Source organism: Lepidothrix coronata, unplaced genomic scaffold (genome assembly GCF_001604755.1).
Source record: "Lepidothrix coronata isolate B3197 unplaced genomic scaffold, Lepidothrix_coronata-1.0 Scaffold176, whole genome shotgun sequence".
In the NCBI taxonomy this organism is placed as follows: domain Eukaryota; kingdom Metazoa; phylum Chordata; class Aves; order Passeriformes; family Pipridae; genus Lepidothrix; species Lepidothrix coronata.
In genome coordinates, this window is record NW_016690356.1 from 1,120,017 (window position 1) to 1,145,260 (window position 25,244).

Below are 25,244 nucleotides of genomic sequence, written 5' to 3' on the forward strand. Positions count from 1 at the left end.
GGGCACAGGAATCCACAGCACCAACCCAGGCCAAAATGATCCCCAAAACACCAGAATTAGAGTGTAAAACTGTGATGAACTGAGGGTGAACGGCTCCAGGGCTCTGTCTGCCAGGATATTCCCTGCTGAGTCTCTTCTTCCAAGAAAAATTCACATTCTATCAAAATGAGGGTGGATTGTCTGCCTGATGCCACTGTCCTTCTATTTTACTGGGTAAAGGAAAACTCTTTCTTCCCAGCCTAAATAAGAGCCTGGATCTTTGGCCTATAAAAGCTGTCTCCCTCTTGATCTTAGATGATGGATAATTACATATATTCAAAGTGTGGCAGCTTCATATTTTCCTTTTTTTTTCCTCTCTAATATTTAAACCTTCAAAAAAGTTTCCATAAAAGAAACACCCCACCTGTTTTCCTCTCATACACAGATAAGTAGGAGGCTGCATTTCTGTGAAGAAGGTCCCTTGTTTTAGGAGTTATTTTGGCAGATTTGGAGCTTTCAGGGCAAAGTGCCAACCTCACCTTTTCTTCAGGCAGCTGGTGGGGCACTGAGCTGGTTTATAAGGAGTTATCATACAGTGATTACTGAGATGGCTTGTGGTAATGCTATAATGGCAGTTCAATTAATATGATAAGATCTTAATTGGTTGTGTAGAATATTGTCTTTAAATCTATGCAAAGTGCCAAGGGGACAGCAGAGGTGCACATAAATCTGACTCAACCCAGACTGCCTGTGCCTCTCACTTGCTTAACCCCAGCTTTTAGACCACTGCAGGCACGGGGGTCTTGCAGACACTCATTTTTCCCCAGTGACTGATATTGGTGCTGAAAATTCTGTCCACAGGAGGGATACAGAAAGGACCAGTCTCCAAAAACAGCTCCTGCTCAGGGAAATGAGATGCTTGATCAGCAAAGGAGTCTGACAGGCGTATCAAAGGCCAAAAGAGTGACCTGTGGGCCTGAAAACACACTTTTCATGAGTTTCAGCTAAAAAGTTGGGCTTTTTAGGTAGAAGCTTTAACAAATCTGCATAGCTGAGCTCAGCTGGTGACTCCTGGACATGTCCAAGTTTAGGAGTGGAGCTCTGGATAGCAAATAAAAGTCCAATGCCAGAAGGCTTCACCAGCCCATTAGGAGTGTCTTCAGCCCCCCGGAATTCCCAGACCAGTTTCTAATCTGGGAATTGGGCACAGAGGAAGTCACATTACAGGAGCTGATAAGGGACCTTCCTGGCCCTATTGTACACAGATTTACCTGGGCTAACAAAAGTCACAAGACCTTATCTGTACCAAAGGCATTACTGTAGGAACATTGCATTAAATAATATTTAATTGTTTAGATTGTAGTTATTTCCACTGAGGTTTGTATTGTCTGAATGCCGTGGGGCACAGGAACGTGTGAGCCAGCAGGGCTGTCAGACTGATCAGAGTGTTTGCAGTTCATAGTCGTGGATTCACAGAATCTTTTGGGCTGGAAAAATCCTCTGAGATCAACTCCAACCATCCCCCAGCACTGCCAAGGCCACCACTGACCCACATCCCCAAGTGCCACATCCACATGGATTTTAACTCCCTCCAGGGATGGGGACTCCACCCCTGCCCTGGGCAGCCTGTTCAATGCCTGAACACCCTTTTGGTGAAGAAATGTTTCCTAATATGGAACCCAAACCTTCCCTGGCACACCTTGAGGCCATTCCCTCCAGTCCTATCACTTGTAGCTTCATATTTTCCTTATAAAGAGACCCAGAAGAGAATGTGTTAAAGTGTCTGTTGGTGTTGCCAGGTTGGATGGTCACTGTTGTAGAAATGGGAAAGAGTTTTAGAAAAACAGCAAACCAGGGAGGCAAAACACCTGAATAGCCCAGGGGGTGATCAGGACACCTGGAATATTTTACTGGAAGTGTTAAGGTGCTTTCCTGTGAACTTTGTGGTGTGGCCAGTTTTGGTTGTTCAAATACAGAGTTCCCAAGAATTCCCTCACTCTGCACAGATGTTCAGCCCTTGGAACACACAAACACATCCACTGCTGGCAAGTCAAGCTGGTGCTGTTTTAAAAGTCTCCAAGGAGCCAAGACAAACCCTCAGCAATGCTGTAGCTCTGCCCTGCAGTGACAAACAAAGCCCTGGGGAGATGCTCCTGTTCCCAACACTTGCTGCTGGTTTCCCACTTCCCAAATATCAGTTGTGTCACTGGTGTGGTGGTTCCTCCTGCAGGTTCATGCCTGGAGCTTTGCTTTGCTGCTCCAGGTTAATGTTGCAAAGGAGCTGTGGTAGAAAATGTTTGGAAGGATCTGAAAGATGGTGACTTTGGGCATCAGCTTTGGCAGTTTTACACAGGGGAAGGGTTTGGAGGAAGTAAGAAGAGGTGCCGGTGGTTAAGGTGAACAATTGGAACATGGATGACGTGGAGGAGAAAGGAACCCCCAGGGATAATAAAATTCAGTAACTGCTTGATTTGGGCCCTGAGGGCAAGAACAACCTTCCAGTGCTGAGAGGAGAGGACGGTGCAAAGACTCAGAGGTTTGGGCATGATTTAATAATTCAGTTTCTTGACTCTGAAATGAAAAAGGATGTTCAGGGAGAGGCAGAGCCCAGGCAGTCACTAATGAAATGAGCTGCCCAGTTCAGGGCAGGCTGGGGGGACATGCTCTGCCCAGCAGCCAGCTGGGCTCTCACAGCAGCTTCACTCGCCCTTCCAAGTCATTGTGCTGTGCACAAAGCTGGTGCTGAGCTCACACAGATGTTTTGCTGTTCCTCCTCCTCAGTGCTCAGGTTGTTCATCCCCCGGTTCTCAGAGAGCAAGAGAGCGTTTCCTTCACCGGTTGGGGCACATGTTCCCTCAGCTGGAGAAACAGTCTGGCTTTATTCTGTTTTTCCACCTCTGCCTTTTTATTAGGAAAGAGGACTGCTGCATCTTTAATGCACTACTTTACAACCTTTTATGTGGAAAGATTAACAAAAAGGAACCACACTTAATTTAAGATGACAACTTAGGTTTGCCTCTGGATCCTTTTTTGGCAGACGTTCTCTGAGTAAATTACATTTGACAACCTGAAATAAATTCAAACCAAGATTTATGCCTGCATTTGCTCACAGGGCCGTGGTTCATCAGCCTGTGTGGTTAAAAAGCTATGAAAAGTAACAACTAATTTAAAAATTTATTTTTAGACAACCTACATGGGCTACCGGTGCTAAAACTTTGGTTTAAGTAACATCAGGTTTCTGAACATGTGGAGGTAATTTTTCAGTTGATAACACAGTTAGTTATAGATGTTTGTGCAAGAAAAAAAGAAAGCAGCATTAGAAAACAAGAAGAAATGAGTCATAATGATACACTTTCAGTGGCAGTTTAACACAGAAAAAGGTTTTAAAAACATACCCAAGGACACGGCATCTTTGAAAACGTTCCCAAAGGAGAAGTCAACGTTAGCCAAGATTGCCAGAATTTACTTTAGCTATTACTATGGATGAATAATTATGCTCAATTCAGCCAGTGATATGGGTTCACTGCAGGTTAATTGGTAATAATGGGTTTCATTCCAAACAGTGAGGAATGATTTTTCAACAAAAAAAGTGCTCTCCCTGCGAGCTGGAGATGTCCTTGCTCCCCGGGCTTCGGAGGCACAGCAGCACGTGTAGGACACCAGGGCTCCTGGCTCCAGGGCACTGAGCTGCCCTCAGATCCTGTGGCTATTGGCAGAGGATGGAACAAGCTGGAGGAACATCTAAGCTGTGCAACCTTGTCCTGCTTTTTAAAAATTATTTTCCTTCCCCCCGACTAAAATTTGAGGCTGGACAAAGGAGAACAGAACGATCTCGTTCAGATCTGTGATGCAGACAGAGCTCTGTCTCTGTTCCGTGGGTGTGAGCACCGAGTTAGTCATTTGAAGTTGATATTAATTGGACAAAGAAGGATTTTCTGTGCTTGTGCTGCTGTGTAGAGTTCTCCATCCCTCCCTCAGTCCTGCTCGCTGCACCAGATAAATAATAATGAAGCAGGAATAAGTCTATTGATTGGGATCTGGCTGAGAGCAGGATCTGAGCCTCTCAAAGCAGAACCTTCTCTCCTTTCAGCATCTTGCCCTGAGGGATGGGCATCATTTGTCATGTGCACATATTCCCAGGAATGAGAAATATTCGTGTGGGAGACAAGAGAAGATAGGAACACAATTCATCCTGGCTAAGCCTCCTCACCCAGGTTACACCCCAAGTCATCTCCCTTTAAGTGTTCTATCAAATTCTTCCATCCTTCACCCTCTGTGGATGATTTCCTCTCTCAACATTCCAGTCCTTGTTTTCCCATTGTACCCAAATTGGAGCCTCTGCATTTGAGGATCCCTGTGACTGTATCAGGAGCTCTCCAGACAGCAGGGAGTAAATCTCTGCTTTAAAAAGAAAAAAAGAAACCCCTCAAAATGTAGTCCTTTCATTACTTTAGTTCAAAAAGAGGGAAAAAAACCCCAACCTCTGTGTGTATGTTCAGAAGCTGCTCAGTCTAGTTCTGTTGGATTTGTATGCAAGTCATTCCATAGAAAGAGAAGTTGGAAATACATGAATAGGACACTTCCAAGGTTGAAATATTTGTGCTGTTATTTTCTCCTCTGCCCTAACTGATTTTTTTTTTTTTTTGTAAAGTTCCCCAGAGAGGAAAATTCTATTATAGTGTTTGGCTTCTTGCTCACTTTGATGAGTCAGATGCACCACACCATGCCTTGGGATCTGTTAGAGCACATGGAGACTGGATGGACATGAGCACGGAACTGTGCCTGGGAATGTTTCCCTCTCAGCCCCCTGAAGCTTGGAATCACAGCACTGTGTGACTGTGCCCCAGGTACCATAAAGCCATGGCTGAGTATCCAGTTGTACCCAGCCAGGCTGGCCTAACCAGTCCCAGGCTGGCCTAACCAGTCAGCTCTGCTCCTCAGCCTTTCTTCCAAAATATTCAACAAGTCCAGCCTTTCCCATGAGCAGCCTCTGCTGCAGGGTGTGGGAGCAGAGGTGCAAATGCCAGAATTCAGGATGTTCAGACATCATAAGAGAAGGCAGCAGTGGCTCCATGGGTTGTTTAACAGGAGGTGTGACAGAGATCAGGCTCAGCTCCTACTCCCCTGGGCTCTACCTGGGGCTCTGGATAACGGACTCAGCTGGGATTCTGGGTCCTTCCAAATACAAGTTTTAGGCAGTAGGGAACAGGAGGGGCAGGGACTGAGCTCTGCTCTGTGGGACCAGGGACAGCACCCAGGGAATGGCTGGAGCTGTGTCAGGGCAGGGTCAGGTTGGATCTCAGATCCAACCAGAAAAAGGCTGGATCTCAGTTGGCACTGACCAGGCTCCCCAGGGCAGTGGGCACAGCCCCAAGGCTGCCAGAGCTCCAGGAGGGTTTGGATGATCCTCTGGGGCACAGGGTGGCATTGTTGGGGTGTCTGTGCCGGGCCAGGAGTTGGAGTCGATGATCCTGGTGGGTCCCTTCCAGCTCAGCATGTTCTGTGATTGTGATTATCCTGTTGGACATTTATGGACAGTGTGGCCTCTCTCTGCTCAGTTTTCCAGTGTTCTGTCTTTTGACCATGCTACCTATATCATATAAACCTTCCATACACCTTGTAGATCTTCTGGTTGAAAAGTTTCCATTTCAGTATTCTCTTAATTTTTTTTTAATTTCTCCTTGATTTAATCCTGTGTGATCCTTTCCCTTCCTTGCTCCATGAAATCCTCAGGCACAAGGAGGTTTTCCTCAGCTGGACTGTCCTAAAAGTCAGTCACCTCCTCTTATGTCAGCACAGGTAACCCTGAAACACTGACCAGCCCTTGCCTCTTCCACTGCCCAGAGGTGCTGATTGCTCTGCCCACCATTAATTACACCTCCTGGAATCTCACCTTGGACTTTTAAAACCTTATGTGGTGTTTTTTCTAAAAGATTGTCTCAGATACAAATTGCAGGTAATTATCTACATCCATCATTCTTCCCTGTGTTTCATTAAACATGGAATTGTTCTGCACTGGTGTCTTGACTTCTCTGTTTCATTTCCCTTCCTGCCCGTTGGTGTCATTAAGGAAGTTTTGCTTCCAAGGTCTTCGAAGGGCAAGTGGGATGAAATCCCAGGGATTGGAACACCACGTCTTAGAACAACACCACTGCATCCCCCCCAAAAATAATCAAACCTACAGCATATGTCTTGGGTAAAATAACCCTTTGCTTCAGGCTTTCTGACTCCTGGGAGCTGTATTTTACCCTGAGGAAATATTTTACTGCTTTTGTTCCCCAAGTCTGCCACTGGAGTGATATATATTTATATTTCTATATAATATGCTCTCCATGCAAAATCTGAGGTGACCTATACATCATGTGTTCAGGCTCAGGAAGCTGGCTCTGATTTCAGGGCCCAGGGAGGAGCTCTCCTCCACTCAGGGAGGTTATTCCAGCCTGAAGTTGCTGAAGGGAGTGTATTAAACCCTGAGATTGTTCTGTGAGTGCAACAGCAGAGCTTTTCCAAGTGCATTCCTTGCAATGTAAATCACTTGGATTCAAATCCTGAGCTTAACTGAATTGGTGTCATTCCACCAAAGCCTTGAAACAATCCGAGATCTCTGCTCACCTCCTCAGGCAAGTGAGAAGGATATCGTGTGATGCTCTGATTTAGGAGTGGATCTAACACTTTGAAATGTCCAACTAAAATCACAAAGTTCTTTGCATTTGAATGAATTTTGAACAACACAATCCACATAACAAATGAATTTGGTTTTCAAAGGAAATGTTGAAATGCTGCTGCTCTGGCAGCTGAATGAGTTCTGCAGATGTGACAGGAACGCTCTGAAATGCAGCAAAACTCTTTTTGGGCTGTGGTGAAGAGCAAGAAGTTGTTTTACCTTAGAATAGAAATGCATAAAAGATCCATAGGATAAATGATGGGTCTGGAATGTGGGGGTCAGACAATCGGATTATTTTGTCTCATAACTGCAATGAAATTTAAGTTACACAAGGATGAGAAGGAAGGATGGGAAAGAGCACTTGATAGAGATGCAGGTCCTGGAGCAGGGAATGGAAACCTCCACGTTGGACAGGGCTTGGGCAAACCTGATCTAGAGGAAGGTTCCCTGCCTGTGGCAGGGGGTGGAACAAGGTGACATTTAAAAGTTCCTTCCAACCCAAACCTTTCTGTGGTTCTGTGAATATCTCAGAGGTCAAACATTTGGCACAGTTCATATGAGAAATCAGGTATTCATATAAATGATAAAAATGATCCCCTGTTTGCTAGTCCAGGATCACTTGCAGGCCTCCAGCATGTAAATAGTGAGGGATCTGAACTACTTGGGCTGCTGGTTTGACTAACTGTGGTATTTTTAATCTCCTTTTATTTCTATAATATTTTCAGTTTTACAGGTACTCAGATCCAGCAGTGACAGTGACAATATGGTGATTTTATCAGCTTAAGAAAAGCTCCAATTCTCCTGTGTTTCTACATCAGGATGTGGATTCTTTCAACCATAAGCAGAACCTTAATTATTTATATATTGATTATAAATATATATAAATTATGTCTGACCCACACTCGAGGAGATTTATTGGTGTAAAATCCACCTGTTGATTTTTATTATGCTCTAAGGAGTGGGAATGGGTTTGATTGATATCCCCCAACGATATTAATAATATTGTTTGTATATTTTAATGAGTGTAACTCAGCTAAATGAGGATATAGATCTGCAGTGCCAACATATTAATTTTGGAGTAGTACAAACACGTATTTTTTGTTAATGCAGCTTTTATGTTCCCCTGTAATTTCTGGAGCTGATCCCTGTGTTGTTGTGCAGGAGCACACGAGAGCAGCTCCGGAGTTATCCATCACAATTTGGAAAAACTTCCCAGCAGTGTGTGGGTTGTCTCCTGCTTCCAGGGAGGATATAATTCACTTGCTGCTTTCTGCTGCTGAGGAAACAGAGCCTTTCCCTGAGAGCAGCAGGAATTGGGCTTTAGTTACATGTTTTTACCTTCTGGTGATCACAGAATCCTGGAGTGGTTTGGGCTGGGAGGGACCTTCAGGACCATCTTGTTGCAGTCCCAGCTCCCACCAGACCAGGTTACTCCGAGCTCCATCCAGCCTGGCCTTGATCCTCATATCCCTGTGGGAATACAGCACAGCCTTATCTCACAAGGGAAGTGCAAGCTATTTTTCCTCACCTTTCCATGATGTATCCTGGAAACATCTCTTTATGAAATAGGGCAGAATAGGAAAGATTAAATTGTGCTCGGTGCCTTTTCCTGATGATGATCCTGCAAACACTTGGACATCAGTGAGGTTCTTTGCCATCTTCCCTGGAAATAAATGGTCCAGTTAACAATTCCACTGATGCCAGTCAGAAGGAGCTGGTTATATCATGCTCATGTTTATGTATATCCATCATTTGTGTGGATAATGTTCCTATAATGCTGCACAAATGAGTGCAAGTTGAAAACCCCAGCCCTGTAACTGCATCTCAGTGTCTGCCTCTGGTCCCAGGGAGAAGTGGTTGAAGTAGAACCATGAGGAAGGTAAAAAATAAACTAGAACATGGAGCTGCTTTACTGGTACAAGTGTTGTTGATGGACATTAAGGTCTGTCCTGTACAGCCCTGGCAAAAATCAATCCCTGATTTCCTTCAGTGTTGTTTGATAAATTGTACAGTGGCTTTCCCAGTGCCCAGTTGAGCAGGGAGCTCTGGAGCTGGGGCAGTCCACGTGTGCTGCTGATTTAAAGCTGTGGGCTCATTTCTGTCAGAGTTAGTGGACAGAAAGCAATCAGTGAATTAGATTGTGAAAAAGTAAAAGGTTTGCAGTTTGTTTACTGCAAAACTCTCCCTTGCCCTGATTTACCAACCTCCCTAAACCCTTGGGAGGTCTCTGTATCTCACGTGGAGTGGCCACTTGAGCCAGCACTCAGAGCAGACACTCTGTGGTGTGATGTTGTTAATCATAAAACAGTTTGGACTTTTTAGAAAAACCAAGTCCCTTTTGGTGCCAGTTTGGGCACTGGCTCAGAGGGTTGTAAACCAGAAGGTGAAACATTTGGAAAAATGCTGCTGGATCTCTCAATCCTCAGACGTGCTCCCAGTTTTAAGAGAGTAAATGTTCAGGAGTTTTAAACCCAGAGACTTTATACATACTGCAGGATAATAAATTATAACTTACTTTGAAATAGCTGATCAAATAATTAGTCATTACTTGCGTTTGTCTTCTTGGTACTAGTGAAGCAAAAGCCAAAAATCCCCCTGTTTCCATATAAAACAAGTAGCAGCTGAATACCTGTTGAAATAAGAATCAAATTGGTGGTTTTAAGAACCACCGATCTGTAAAAATTAAATTTAAATTATTTTCTAGTGCATTTTTCACAATTAAGATGTGAAAAACATATCTGGTGCATTTTCAGCAATCTGGCATCTATTTGTGGCATTAAACCTTACAGGCCCTTTCTTCTGTGTAACATTAGCCCATATCCTTTCTTTGAAAAACCCAGCTTTAGCTAAAGCTGTGATTACTTCGTTAAATATGTGTACAGTGCTCTTGCACAGGAATCTTCCTTTTATCCAGAGGTCTCAGAACTTGGTAGCTCTTCCCATTAAGAAAGTAAACAAAACTTTACCCTTCCTTCAGAGATTCATCAGGAAGGTCAGTGCTGTGTTCCCTCCAATTTCCCAGGCTCAGCTGGGAGCTGATTAAAGCTGCCAGCTACAACTCGTCAGTTTTGGCAGAGACAACTCTATAAACTCTTTGTTATTCACTTTGCTGTCAGGCGTGAACTGGACAGGTGCTGGAGGAGCAGTTAAGCTCTACCATTAATCTCTCTAGCAATGTCATTACTTGGTAACTCAAACCAAAAACATGGGCAGAATATTCAGGAACTTTCTCTAGTTCTTCTTCCAGGTGACTGGAGTGGTTGGAGGAAAAATGTTTGTTATTCCAGAAGGTTTCCAGCAAGTCTGTAAAGTGAGAATATGTGACTGTGGCTGGTGCTTTGTATCTTTGGAGCAATGTTGTGGGGCTGGTTTTGATATTCAGTCTGATTAGAAAATTCAACAAACTTGGGTAATAAAGACTGTGTTGGACTGTGCAGGTGGCATTTTAGGAGATCATCATCGTGAGCTCAGACCAGCTTTGGACAGAAGCAGAGTTGCTGGGCAGAAGAGGACTGAGCAGAAGTGTCAGTCCCAGGCTGTAGAATGATGCAGAAATGTAACACAGATTTGCAGGTTGGTGACAGGAGTGTTTCTGGCCCAGGAGACAAAAAAAAAGATACAAAGACATCTGAGATTTATGAACTGTGGCATAAAATCAGTGTCAGTCCAGGCCCCCGTGTGGGAGCATTACTGTGAGAGCTCTCCAGGCTGAACAAAGAGCAGAGGAATGTGCAGAACTGGTTGGGGACATTCCAGTCCAGGTTCTGTGATAAAAAGCCCAAGCTCAGAGGTGCTTCCAGGCTGGCTGTGTGGGGGGTGGGTGTAGCAGAGTGATCAGAGTGGGACATGTGCAGGTTGTGCACCAGGGAAGAGCTGAAAGCAGTGGAGAGGGAGCCTCCAGCTGAGTCTGGGCATTCCTGAGCTTCCCTGTGTTTGGGACCCAGGTGTTACCTGAAAGTGTTACTCTCTTCCTGCTGGTAAAGTCCCATGAACACAGAAATTACATTTTGCCACTGCAGGTCCAGGCATAATGCTGTTAGTCCTGGCCTTTTCCCAGTCAGGTGGAACCTGTGTGTAAAACCAGGCTGTGCAAAGTTAAATTAGTGTAAGTAGGACTCCTACACTCTAAAATGCCTTCAGTGAAGCACAGAGTATCCCACATTGGAATGAGGTTCTGGAAACATGGGGTTTTTTCTTTGAAGTTTGGCCTAAAACTCTTGAGACTTAAAATTTGACAGGGATTAAAAAAAAAAAAAAAAGCTGTATGCTCTGACCTGCAAAATGTCCCAGGAATTGCAGACCCAGTGGTGCTCAGTGGGTTTCTGTGGGAGCACACACAGCTGTGTGTCACATGGACACAGCAGTGGGAGCAGGGATTCGGAGGGAAGGGAGGGCTGAGCCCTGGGGAATGAGTCCAGGGAAGTGCCAATGTTTCCTTAATCCCAGGATGTCAATGCACAAAGTTGTCTTTCTGTCAGAGCACGAGCACTGGCTCTGAGAAGGGAGGGTTCCTGCTCAAAGCAGAAAAGCTGCTCATCTCCAGCTGCCAATATTTGGAAGGGAACTGAGGCAGTTTCACAGGCCTGTTCTTCATTCAGGTCAGAGGGTTGAGCTTCTGCCTCTCTAAATTTAGGGGCTGCAGTATAACATAAACTCTTATATTATAAACAGGTGTGTGGCAAAGCATTCCTGTTACTTCTCCTGAAAAGATCTGAATTAGCTTCAAAGTAGAATGGGGAATTCTTGAAATCTTGAGAACTTTCTCAAGGATGTGAAACCACATGTTGCCTTTCTCTAATACTGCTGGGTTTCAAAATGTGACATCATTGTGAGTGTGGGACAGACAAAAGAGCAAAGGGCAGAGTGTGATCTGGGTGGGCAGAGGGGCATCTTTAGAATCTTCCATCCTTAATTTCCTGTCCCTGCTTTGCAATCTCATGCATTGTGCCTGTGTGTCACTTGTTTCTTTTATTTCTCAAGGGTCACGAACAAACAGCACCATTTTCTCTTACTTCTGGACTCGGCTGGAATATTATTTCCAAGTGCAATAAATTGAAATCCGTGCTGATATCCAGCCCTTCCTCGGAGGCTCTATTGTGTTCTGCTCTCCGAGCTGGGAGAGGTGTCTGTTAGTTATACTTAGCAACACAAGCAACGTAAATTTAGTGCTTTAACAAATTCCCTCCTGGACTTTTCATCACCAGAGCTGATGTTTACAAGTTTGAACATGCTGTTCTCTTTGAGACAGTCTGTTGAAGAAGTGGGAATCAGGATGAAGAAAGACAAACAGAGGATTTCTTCCAGGTCATGTCTGAGTGATAGTGTTAATGTGTACATGCTTGTAGTAGACTTTAGTTTCTAGTTATAATCAATACTTGACATATTTTCCCCATGATTAAATTAAAGCTGAGAAAGTGAGATTTCCCTGAGGAGAAAACAAGTGGCAAAAGAGTTCACCGGTGATCTGCATGTAATCGAAATAAGTGCTGCAATTACCTCCAGTCCATTCATTTCTTTGTCCCTGTTCCCTCCCCCTGGCCTGGTGCCTGAGAACTTTTTCGTTTATCACCCACAGCAGAGAGAGGAATAATTTATACACGTGGACTTGTTCTTTTAATGCTCTGCAGGATTTCATATGAGGAAGGGAAAAGAACCCACGTCAGTGTTGCCACTTTTAAAGCTGTATTTCTTCTGCATAATATTTTGCAAACAAGTCTGTAGGCACTGAGTGTCCTGAAGGTTCTGTGTCACAAACCAGGTGATGGAGTGATCATGTTCTCCATGGCTGGAAACTGGGACACTTTATGCTTCTGGAAGGATATTTTTTTTTCCTAGAGGTTGCTTGGTGCTTTCTTTGCCTTGTGTCCATTGGTATTTTTGCCAGGGGCTGGGATTTCACCCTCCTGGGCTTGGGCTCCTTGTGGGATGTGGCTCTTCACCACAACACCTGCCCTTGGGGCTGAGCTGCTCGTGGCTTCTCCTCCTGCACATCCAGCCCTGACTGGGCACTGCAGTCGGTGTGAGTGACTCACTCACCTGGTCCTTTAAGGACAGTTCCACGAAAATGAAACCTGTTAGGACTCAAAATAACTTGAAGAAAGGACGTCAGGTAGAAAAGTGTGGCTGGAACCATTTAAAGAGTATTTTCTAGAAAATTATACTCGACCTTTCTCTTCCCACACCAGCAGTTTGATTGGATTCTGAATGAGCCTTTTCAGAGTCCTCCCTGTAGGTCAGCCAGAACTCACCTGCCCTGGGAGCAGCTGAAGCCTGATTTCTTTGTTTCTAGGAATAGAGCTCAGCAATCATTCTGCCATTAATGATTTCTGCATCCTGAGTCGCTTTCCCTGTGGCTTTTTGAAGGATTAACCATTGGAAACAAATTATTCTTTTACACCTCACAATTTGTTTTAGATTTCTCTTAGACCACGAAAACAACTGAGCTGTTTTGAATCTGGAAACTTCATATAATAAATAAGTCATCTGGTTTTTTATTTTGAAATGAAACTTTCTTTGTGCACTGCTGTTGAACTATGAAAAACCTTTAAAAATACCTGACAAACAAAGCTGTTTAGACAGTTTTTCCTGTGAGAAGTAGGAGATGTGAGATGAGATGCCACAGGAATGTTGTCATTGCTGCTGCATTCCTGAGGTACCAGGTAACAGAGGAAGATTCTGTTCACATGCAAAGCTGGAAATTATGGTCCCATTTAATTAAAATTAATACCTCACTCTTTATGACATTAAGTGAGAGCAGTCTAATGATCATCTCTATGAAGCCTACAGTTATTTACAACCCAGATGTTTGCAGAAAACGAACCAGCCTCTCGATTTTTGTGTTGTTAAGGAACTCCTGTTTGCTCATTAAGTCCCCACCTCCGTGCTTGGCTCCTTGAGGCAAACACTGTTTATGACACATCCCCGAGTGCTGTTGATTCCGAGGAGAACAGACAGAAACTGGGAATGGTTCTGCCTCAAAAACAAGCAATAGTTCAGGTGTTAAACTACCCGTGTGGAAAATTGCTCTGACAGTTATGATGTTGTTCCATCTTTTGCTAAGACTCAAACTATCATTTCCTTCCAAGGCATTTCCTTCCACGTTCCTCAGCTCACACCCCCTGCCCTGTGCTGCTCCTGGGCAGCTTTATCACCCTCAATCTTACTGTTTTATATTGAATTATGAGCATCCAGCTATTTATCCACAAAGAAATTAATCCTCCTTAGCCTATAACTAATACGAACCCAGAAATTGTGTGTTTTCTAGGTGTGAACTTCGGATGATTAAAGACAACTTGAAGTGATTAAGAAGAATTTGTAAAATTGAATGTTTGATTCTACAATCCTTTTATTTCCTTTTCTCTTCATTTATTATGTTGTGGGATTTTCATCTGGGAAAACGAAGGGGTATCAGAGTTCTTGCCTGTCCCTTGCTTGCTGGACTGGCATTCCAGGTTTAATTTAGGAGCCTAATGAGCTTCTCAGGACCATGATGGACTGGGTTTTCATAGAGGAAGAGCTGGATGACCTGGTGGAGTGTAGTAACAGCAAGAAACTTAATAAAACAAATGCAAAGATGTACAGCCAGGGCCTAACAATGTGAATCTTTGCTGTGAGGTAGAGGCTCATATGGATGTGACAGAGAAGAGGGGTCTGGTTCTAGTCAGGGCTTCCAGCACTGATTCAATGAGGTATTTTTGTGCAGAGATGGAAAAATGTCAGGCCATTTGCACAAGGCAGTGCTTCTACAAGGTGGAGTGGGATGGGAGAGGTCAGGAGTGAACAGAAAAATAAATCTGGCAGAAAGGAATAGAAACCTCTCTCACATGAAAACTTGTTTATTCATGAACATCATAAAGCCCTTTTTTTTTTTAAATTTTTTTTTTGAGGCCACTCACGGTACCAAAAATGGCAGCATGAGGAGCAGAGTGTCCCAGAACAAGGCTCAGATGTGGGGCTGTGTGGTGGCACGGGATCGTTCTGTCACTCAATGCCAGTGATTTGCAGGGCTGATTGCAGGCAATCATTAATCACTGGGTATTGAGCACAGCAGCTCCTTCACATCTGGGGCAAGAACAAGTGGCACCTCTTTAGCCAACCTTCTGCTCTCAGCAGTTTCAAAATAAACCCAACTCTGAGACGTGAAGCAAGATCGTTATTATTATTATTATTATTATTGTTATTATTATTGTTATTCCCCTCTGTGTGTCTCTTATTTTCCCCAGGAATTTAGAGCATTGGAAACCTCAGTTTACTTCTAAGTTCAGTGTTCTCCACTCTTGCTGACAAGAGTGTGCCACTGAACAGGGAATGTCCTGTGTGGGATTAATGGAGCTGCTGCAAGAATATTGACAATTTCTGAATATTCTAAAGCTACTCTGTATGGGTGTCAGAGAGAAAATATGACAGGTGTTCCTTTTTTCCTCATCTGTATTGGAAAAGGCTCTTGCAAGTCAGGTGTATTCTCAGATTCTGGGATTAGAGTATTCTCACCAAACCCAGGGGCTCAGTTACTGGATGTAGCTGATATTAAGCAGAAGCATTAGGATATGTATTTCCCAATTTATATATATATTTCTCAAAGCCATAATGTCTTGGGAAATGGGAGCTAACTGACATGACTATTAACTGTAAAAGCTGCCATATGGGTGTTAATACAACACATTTATTCCACCCTTCTTTCCTAGTTTGGGCCCAGCCATATTAAACCAGACCCGATGTTTCTGGTGAATCCCACGGCGTTTTATAATAACGACAATTTTCCCTTCACCTCCTGACAATCAGGAAAAGTTTCTTAGACATCTTTACATCAGATTGGAATATTTTTAGATGTAGATGTTTCTCTGTGTCTGGGGTCTCAGGCAGGCAAAGTGAGTGGTAGCAAAGTGTTGCATTCCGGAGCTAATGAAATCCTTCTCCTCCTGTAACAGCTGTTCCCTAAGGATTGCAGTCATTCCTTTGAAATCCCTGCTTAATCTGCCCACTTATTTATTTTGTCAGGAACTTCAGTCGTGCTGCTTTGCTGTCAGTCACCCATTGTCAAAAGAGAAGAGAATGCCATAAAATATTCTGTTGGTGCTGTCCCAGAGCTGAGGAAGGATTTACCTGCAGCCTGTGGAATTGGGAATCATTTATGACGTGGCTCAGCTGCTCCAAGTGGTCCTGTAAGGCAGGAGAAACTGGAGTTAAAGGTGACTCATAATCCCAGTGTCTTCTTAGAGTATCCTAAACAAGAGCCATTGATCTAAACAGAAATTACACTTATTACAGACTTCATTTTTTAACGTCCATAATTAGATAATTCTCCGAAGAACTTGTATTTTCATTAATTAACATTAAATGTCATTAGCAGTCAGCTGGGCCTGATCAAAGGCAGATAAGTTTGTAGCAAGATTTCTGAGCAACAGCCCAGCATTTCCTAATGATATTATTGATTTCCTGCTCCGAGGGATCCCCACGGTGAGTGAGCCAAAGTGGCCCTGGCTGGGGGTGCTTTGAACACCAGGAGCCTCCCATAGACCACTCCTGGGCCCTGCTCTGCCTCTCTTTTCCAAGGTGATGCTTTAATGGACTTGGAAAGCTGGCAAAGCCTGTGCTGTGTGGCTCCACATGAAAGAGGGGAGAGATTTGGGATTTTTTTTCCTCCCGATTTTAATCACTGGGAAAAAGATTTTAAGATCTGTAGGCGGATACTTCTGAACAGTGGAAATAATGTGGCATAGTTGATTTTAATTAGTAGGCCAGGCTAAGACACAATTTCCCATAGCTCCCTAGGACTTTTTATATTTTTTTTTTTAAATGAGTTTTCAGTACTTTTTTCAAAGGTAATGATGCATTCATACTTCCCAAATTTAAATTTCATGTGAAGGCAAAAACTAAAAAAGCAAAAAAAGAAAAACCACCACAAGTCATGAGGTGAATATTTGATTGGAACAAATGTGGATCTGAGCAACAGGAACAACCTCAGATGTGTCTTATGTAAGTACAGTGCTTTCATAGGAAAATGAGAAGGAATTGAGATCAATGACATAATTATGAAACGTTACTCTTACCCTTAATTGCTTATACTCAAGAACATGAAAAGCCTGGTTTTTAAAGTCTGTGTATGTGATTAGTCTGTTCAGTTGCCTGAAATTTCAATTCGTGGTAATAAGGTGAGATATTCCTGGTAAATATTTTGTTTAGATTGGGAAGTGTGAACATCTTTTAGAGCTAAATCCCTCTCCAGATTTCCAGCTGGCCTTTTCGTGCCTGTTTGCATTGAGATGTTAAAGGTCTGAAGGGGTTATTTTGACCATACCCTTCTGAGAAGGAACTTGAAGACAGAGAAAATATAAAAATCTCTGTCAGAGTCAGTATTTAAAAAAAAAAGTCTGAAAAAATGAGAAGTTTACTATAATTTTTAAAAATCAATTTGCAATTTTCAGCTCTTAGAGTAACATTTTAAGAACTTCTGCCTGCTCTGGTTCCCACCTACTCCTTCCTACTCCCACCTTCTCCTGGAGTGCCTGGTTAGCAAACCAGAGAATTGGAATGGGCAGAGAAATGAATGTCTGGGCTGGTGGGTGGCTCCCAACTCAAACAAACAAACAAACAGCAAAACACAACATCTCCCCATCCCCATTTGTGGCTCTGTCTGCTTTGGCTTGGGAGGAGGGCATTTAACTCCTCAGCCCTTGGGAGAAAATCCAGAGGGTATTTCAAGGTGTATTAACAACACATTCCTCCAAAATCAGCCTGAGGAGCTCTTTGAATGGCCCGGGATGTAAAACAGTCATTGATGATTTATTCAAATACTTTGGGGCTGCATTTTGAAATCATGGAAAGTGTTGCTTTAGGAAGAGATGAGCTATAGTTTGGCTTCTCCCTGTCTGAAGGAAGGAATTCCAGGGGAAGAAGCAATGCCATGTGGGATGAAAGACAGGAGGAAGAGGGGATTAAGGCCAGTAAGAGTCTAATGAGGGGCAAGAAGAGAATGTACAATCACCAATCCTGATTCCACTGGTTCTAAACTCAAAGTTCAGACATTTTCATCCACAGAGAAAATGTTTTGTGTTCAGTGGTAAAAGAGGGATCACCAAATTACAGGATCTTGACCCTTCACCCTGCGGCTCCTGGCACCCCTGGAGTTCCAGGAGCTCTGGAATTGGGAGTGAAGAGCCAGAGGCTGCAGAGGTTCCCTTGGAAGGGGAATAGTGATACAATTGCCTGCAGGGAGTTCTGGGAAGGGCAAGTTGATCCTGGGAAGAAATCCCCAGGCAGTTTTAAATGGGATTTCCAGAGAGGTTTTGGGCAGCAGGGTGGGAGATAACAAGATGATGGTCAGAAGAATGTCTGAGGAGGCAAACAGCACTCACAGATGGTACCTGAAGAACTGGGGCAGATGGAAGGAGGAGACCTTAGGAAACCTTCATTACTAGAAAACCTTCAGTTCTGTGCTCTGGAGAGAGACCAAGATTATTAGATCATACTTAAAAATATAAGTTGTCCACAAGTTTGGTGCTAACCAAACCAAAAGCCTCAAGGCGTATGCCTTTTTTATTAACTGTACTGAAATTGTATCTGATGGGAGAGGAGAGGAAAATGGGGAACTCCCTTGTTTCCTGCCAGCCTTGTGTGCCCACTGTGGAGAGGAGGACTTGGCATTGGTTCTGTTTAGTGGGATATTTGTAAGGGGTGTTTGCTCAGAGTGTCTCAGCTCAGAGTAAGCTGTGTTAAGCTTGTGATACACTAAGGTAAAAAATGTATAAGCAGCTATTAAGCTCCAATTCTTTGGCCTCTGCAGAGAGCTTAATGAAGGTTAATAAAGGGAAGTGTTCTTTTCCATCATCTGAGTGCTGTGGGGCTGAGAGCAACCTGGAGAGGGCTCAGTCAGAGCACTCAGCTGATGATGTTGGTGAGGGAAGAACACAGAGAGAAAACTGTGCTTGTCTTACCTTGTGGAAAAAGCCCGTAATTGGTACCTCTGTAAAATGATGGAAATTAAGCTCTAAAACTGACCCATGAAGTCTGTTATAGTTTTTTGTTAACCTTCTTTTCTCAAAGTAGTTAAATAAGTTTTCGGTGTCCAATTTAGGAAGAGGGGGAAGAAGAAGCCAAGGTGGTTGCAGGCACCAGTTGTTCAGGTCTGGTTTTGTCCGTAGGGATTTTTCCAGCTCCTCTTTTCCTGCCAGGAAGCAAACACTTGCTCTAACCTGAGTAGCTCCAGTTCCATCTGCATCAGACTGAGCTGGCATGTGCAAATCCTCTCCAGATTCAGTTTGGCACAGTGAACTCAGTGAATTCAACCATTTACACCAGTAGATCCTTCAGTCCTTGCCTCTTCTTTCCTTTCTTCTGCCCGAGATCCTCCCCTGCAGCCCCTCAATTCTTTGTGATTTATTCCTGACTATTCCTCCCTCAGCTCTTTGACAGACATTCTGCACAGTGCCCTGTTACTGTAAGCCAGGTGCTCTTATCCTTAATGAACAATTTCCTGGAAAAGAAAAAAAAAAAAGAAATAAACAATAGATAAAGTAGGTCATGGAGACAGCAGAGTCAAGAGCTTTGCATAGTGATGGAAAATTAAATAAGGCTGGGGTCATGTTCTCATTTATCTCTCCAGTTACTGCTCGAACGGGGGCTGTGATGGTTCCTGGAAAGGTGAGGATATTTTGGAGGACTGTTTGGATCTGCTGGGTGTTTTGGCCACAGTCTCCTCCTTTCCCTGCTCCACCAGGAGCAGCAAACAGGGTCAGCAGTGTCAGGCTGGGATGTTTTGCCCCTCTCAGCCCAGTCAGACCCTGCTCGGTGGGTGCAGTGGGTGCTGCTCGGGGGCTCCGTGGAGGCTGTTCCTGGGCCCCTCTCTGTGCCTGAGGGTCCACAGTCTGTGCTGGGTGGTTGACAGCTGCAGGTTTAAGTCTGGATTAAGACATTTTGCTTCTCAAAGAGCCCTCCCTGGGCCCCAGGGGGACCCTTGATGCCCAGCACTCTCCGTCCTGGTTCACAGGGGAGTCACGGCATGGAAAGGGATTTGGGGTCTGAGTCTTGCCTTGCTGGGACATAAATGACCTCACATTTTCCTGTGCATCTTGAGCCTCCTTTAGAGGTGTTTTTTGGGAGATGAGCTTTAGGCACTGTGGATAGTTAAGCAGCAATATTCTGCAGCTCTTTTCCCCCTCACAGCAGTGACCAGCAGGGATTGCAAAGACCTTCCCACACCAGGACCTTCTCCATGGCACAGCTCTGTGTCCTAGAGGAGGGCACATCTGCTCAGCCTGTTTTCCATGTTGGATGCCCAAATCCAGGAGTTTCTAGCCAGGCAGCTGAGTGACACCCTGATTCTCAGACACAGATTTGGGCTCTGAAAATCAGGTACATTTTGTGGACCCCAAAGTTGAGGCTTTTAGCTTTGAGATGCTTGAACCAAATACCAACCCTCCAGTATTGATGCCACTCCATGTATGTCCTGTAAGAAACACAGGAAAACACAAAGGGTTGTTGCAGCTTCTGAGGAAAGCTCTTTTATTTCAAGTAAAATTGGCAGTTTTTATGTGGCCGCTCTAATTCTTAAGCCATTAGAAATGTAAAAATTGATTTAACATTTATATTTAACAGACATCTGTAGAAAAATTTATATTCTGGATGGGCTATCAATGTCTTCAATATCTATGGAGTTAAAAACTCTTAGGTGAAGATTGCAAGAGGCTGAGAGGAAAATGGAATGTGGGAAGAGGGACATCCACGTGCTGCTGTAGCAGGGAATGCCAGGGAGGATAAAGCTCTGGGAAAACCCCCAGGAGAGCAGCTGAACATATTGGACCAGTGGGGTCAGCAAAGGTAGAGAGGAAGAGGTAGCAAACATTGGTTCCTTCCTGTTTTATAAAGATACTGAAGATAAAAAGCAGCATTTTTAAAAAAAATTCATATTCAGCTTCAGTGTTCATTTTATCCCAGTGTTTGGTTTTGCTTTATTTCAGTTGGTACCCCAAAACTTCAAGGAATCCACCAACTTTAAAGCCAAATTGGGAAAACTGAGTCTGGATTCTCAGTGCAGCTCCAAGGCTTGCAAATCAGCCTTCTCCCAGAAATACTGCACTGTTTGGAAAAGGAGAGACAGGTCTTTAAATGAAATATGAGCTGTAGCACTGGGATGTGATGGTGCTGCTGGAGATCAACAGCCATCAATCTGTGTTACTTAATTTGTCCCTGGCTCAGCTGTTCACTGTACTTGGGACTTTTTTGCTTTGTTCCATTTTATTTTCCACTGAGATAAATGAAGACAAAAAGAAGGGTCCAATTGTTCTTGACAAATAGAAGTAATTTTAAAAAATATATAACCATAAAAGATATTCTACATTTTCAAACCACTTTTTTTTTGTTTCCTGACTTTCAGAGAATGACAGTTTATTTATTTCACTGTGTGTCTGTTGAACACCCTTTGATTTCATTGCTCCTTACTCCCATTTTCAGGTCAACTTCATGTGCACTCTTTCAATGCTGTGAAAAATTCACTTGCCATAAATGGTTGGGGTTTTTTAACTAAATATTTAGAATATTTAGAAAAATGTTTGCTTTATTTATGCTGGGTGTTCTGGGGACACGAGGCCGTTGTGGCTCTCCAAGTGTCTGAGGAAACCCATGTTGCAATTGTTTGGGTGGGTGGCTGCGTGTGAGCTCACTTCAAGCTCACTTGGCTTCTCAGGAGTTGAGGTTTTTTGATGTGTGTCAGCTCCTTTCTCTTCTGAAGGAATGTCTGTGGAGGCATCTCGGGAATATTCATGGGATAGGGGATATAAATATATATAAAAATAAATATACTGTTCAGTCAGGAGCCAGTGACTCCCCACACAGCTTCAGGAGCTTTAACATTCCACTGAGCAGAGGACTGGGATCAGTAGAGGGGTATCAGAGCCTGCCTGCCTTCCCTGCCATCCCTCCTGGAGCACTGGGATGGTGGGATCAGCGCAGAGGGTTGAGCAGCCAAATGCACAAAGTGGCTCTTCCAGACTTTCCTTGTTTACCGTGTTTTAGTGGAGAGGGTTCACAGAAGGCTGCCCCGGGAGGATCTCTCAGCTTGCAGGAGAGATCTTGTTTTCTCTTGAAATACTTCAGAGGCCCAGGATTTTGCTCTCAAATCCTGCCAACACCAACTTGCTTTTGGCAGGAAGCGCCGTTGGAACATCAACCATCCCCTGTCCGGACTGGCAGGGCTTGGAAGAGCAGCTCAGGGCTTGGGCACTGGGAGGAACACGAGGGTTTCAGGGGGCCTGAGTTTGGATTAATAACTTCAAGGGCCAACTGTTCAAAGGGCTGCCTTCCAAATTTACACTGGTAGTTGAGTACAAGTACGAAATTATGGGCAGAAAATCACAGATAATCTTTTTCCAAGCTGACCTTCCTGAAAAGGAGCCAGCAGTTATCTGGCTTTGGGCACCGGTTCAGCAATGTTTTTAGGTGTTGTTAATGTAATATTTTCATTATATTTCTGCTGGACTATTGATTAACTATTCAATTATTTCAGAAAAGGAAATTCAGTGTGGTGGTGAATAATAGCTCTTTGGGTTGGTAGTTGTGCTTTGCACAAGGGCTGGTGGGGTTTGTGTAATGCTGACAAAATCCTGGGTCTGCATCTCTGTGTGTGTGTTGGTGTGGATCTCACAGAGTGGATGGCAAACGCCAGACATGTTTACACGTTGTTGCTTCAGTATCTAATCACCTTTCAGTTTGTGATAAGCTGATTTTTAAAGCACCTGGCAGGACAGCCTGTGCTCTTCCCCTCTGGAAGATACTGAGACTTTGGGAACTTGTGTGTCCTAAATGCCACCTGAGGTTCCAAAGCCTGCTGCTGTTGGTGGCTGTGGCTGAAGGCTCAGTGCTGACCTACAGAAAACACTGGATGCAAAATTCTCGTGGAATTTGAACCACCTCAGCCCAGCCCACTCTGCTAAACCAGCACCAGGGCTTAAATCTTTGCCACTGTGATTTAAACAGTCTCAGACACACAGACTCTTGTCTTGACAAACATACTTCATTAGCCATAACTAAAGGAATTGCCCAGATTCCTTGCCTAGTGACATGTCTCTGTGGTATTTTGACCCACTTTTCCTCTGAGGTCACTGAAGGAACAATCCTGAGCTTCCAGAAATAACATTTGATAGGTCGAGGAGCTCTGACTTCATTATTTATTCCTGCTTTGCTCTAGCCAAGCTCCCAGTGACTCCAGAAATCAGCTGGTGAGGGTGTTACCACCAAAGCAGATCTTCAGGCTCCATAAGTTCTCCGTGGCACTGTAACAGTGTTCACTGCACCAATTGCAGCTCCCACTGGGGTATTTTACAGCTCAGAAATTTGAAGAGATTGGGATGTTCAGATCCCACTGAAATCAGCCCCCCACCCAGTTATGGAAAACTGAGCAACTGTGGTTCAAAGAATGTGAGGGGGGGTCATGAGGGCACTGCAGCAGTTGGGACCCTGGTGTGCTTTAAAGAAAAACCTTCTAAAATGACATCTTGGGAAATGGAATTGGCGCCTTCCTTGGTGCTGACCAGCTCCTGCTTAGGGAATGATGTAGCAGAGGTGGTGACTGCTGAGACTGAGCAAACAGGACTCAGGGTGCAGCTCTTTGTACCTGATGTCTGCCCTCTAAACTGTGCAAACCTCTGAATTTTGCTTTTATTCTTTCATTTCCCAAGCCATGTTAATGACATGTTAATTCTTGTCTTCCCTTTCCCTCGTTAATTGTGTGAGATGCCAGTGGAGGGAACCCAGAGCACAGTCTGGTGTTTCTGCTCCTTCTTCCATCCCTTGGATTTCTCTGTGCTCGGATGATAAGAATCACATTGTCAGTGTTTTTGTATTCTGTACCTGAGCCTTCCTGGAAGTGTTTATCTGTTTAAAACAGCTTTAAATTTTCATTAAAAAACAAACAAAACCGCAGCCTGTCATTGGCAATATTTCTGTTGGTCACGACAACAACTTTTAGAGGTGACTGGTGAGGTTGAATGGATTTGTTCTTGACTGCCCAGAGTAAAACAAGCTCTTCTTAGCATGTATCCCAAGCTCTGCTTTTTTTTTTTTCAGCCCTTTCGTGGTATCTCAAGTTATTAATCCTAAATGGAGGCATCCAAAAAACCCCGATGAGTTTTGAAACTCGTGGCCTCATTTAGCTTTCATAACAGCTTGTTTCGAGCAAAACCTGCTGTGGAGCCAAATGAAGTGTGTGTTTAAATGATCCCTTGCCTAAACTATCATGAAAATTTCAGATGGGATGAGAAGGAGGGATAGCACCAAGGGCAGCTTGTTGGAAGCTTGCTGCTACTTAGAGACTGAAATCCTGGAATCAGCAAATCCTCCATCCCATTAATGCTTCTCCAGTGAAATCCAACTTTTTGTTTCCTGGCTTAACTATTCTCTTGCATTTTCCTCCATTGCTCACACCCAAATACTAGCACCCATTTTAATTTTGGTGCACATTTGGTAGAAACTGTAATTCAGCACAGAAAATGATTTATCTGGATAAATATAATACGTTTATGAAGAATCAGCGTGGCTTTGTAAAGGCTTTGTAAGTTGTTAAAGCTCTTTGAAGGAAATATGTAGATCAAGAAGATGCTGTTAGAATTCCAGAAGGCTTTTGCAAGGTCTTTCATCAAACTTCCTGAAAGGAATTAAATTTTCTTGTTGGGATGTTAACACAAGGAAAAGTCCTTATGTAAACAAAATGTTGTGGGAAATGATAAGGAAACAAATTTCTGGAGGCTGGGAGGGTGTAAAAGGGATGTTTGTTCTTAAATCCTTTCCTGGTCACTTTGCCTGGAAGCAGGATAATGGTATTGGGTGTGATATGGCACAATTACGTTGGGATATCTAATTATTTGCAAGGATTTATCTCCTTTCTGCCTTGATTTGTTCCCACTCCCCCAAACACGCTCCCTCTGACCAGTGTTTTCCTAATTCATGCTTCCCAGGGCCAAGCAGCATCCAGGAGCTTTCTCCTGCTATCCTGGGAACGTGCTGGGTGTCTCCATGGGCTGGGAGGAGTAAAAACAGGATCCACTGGGAATTTTTAGCACTTTGAGGTAAGAATTTTAACACGACATCACTTGGAAACTGGTGGGAAAAATTCTGGCAAGGTTAATTGGCTGCGTGGACATTTAAACATCTTCAAAAGCACACCAGGATTTAAGAATATTGCCTGCTAGGGAAAGCCACTTCTGTAAATGTTTTCCCTGTTTACAGCTGGACATCAAATTAGGGTTTTCTGCCTGGCTTAGAGCACAATTCACCCCAAATTGAGAGAAAAGCTTTCAATTTAGAGCTCTGTCATGGACTGGAAACTCTGTTTGAATTTCATGTCGAAGTCACGTTATGAAATATTTTATGACAGAGATGTCAAAGTGAAATGTTTCACCACCTCTGGCCCTGAACAGGAAAGTCTCTAATGGTCATTTTTAGTTGGATTTTCCAGCCTGTCAGCCAGGGAAGCAGAGGAGAAATTCAACCTGTGGTTTTGGGTTGCTTTTTCTCCCCTCAGCCGCTTAAAGTGCATAAGAATGTGACCAAAACCAGGTCCTCAACACCCAGAAAAAGCTTTATAGGTTATTTATTTCACCCAGCAAGGATT

The 25,244-nt window shown here is 43.7% G+C and overlaps 1 protein-coding gene across 14 annotated transcripts in view; it reads left to right on the forward strand.

The window, feature by feature from the left end:
* Window positions 1-25,244, forward strand: part of MEGF11 (multiple EGF like domains 11) — a 268,428-nt gene that overhangs the window by 48,949 nt on the left and 194,235 nt on the right. For all 14 annotated transcript variants that reach the window (XR_001877258.1, XR_001877259.1, XR_001877260.1 and 11 more), the window contains one exon: window positions 24,589-24,699. The gene's annotated coding sequence lies outside the window, so the exon portion shown is untranslated. The remainder of the gene's footprint in view (window positions 1-24,588; window positions 24,700-25,244) is intronic.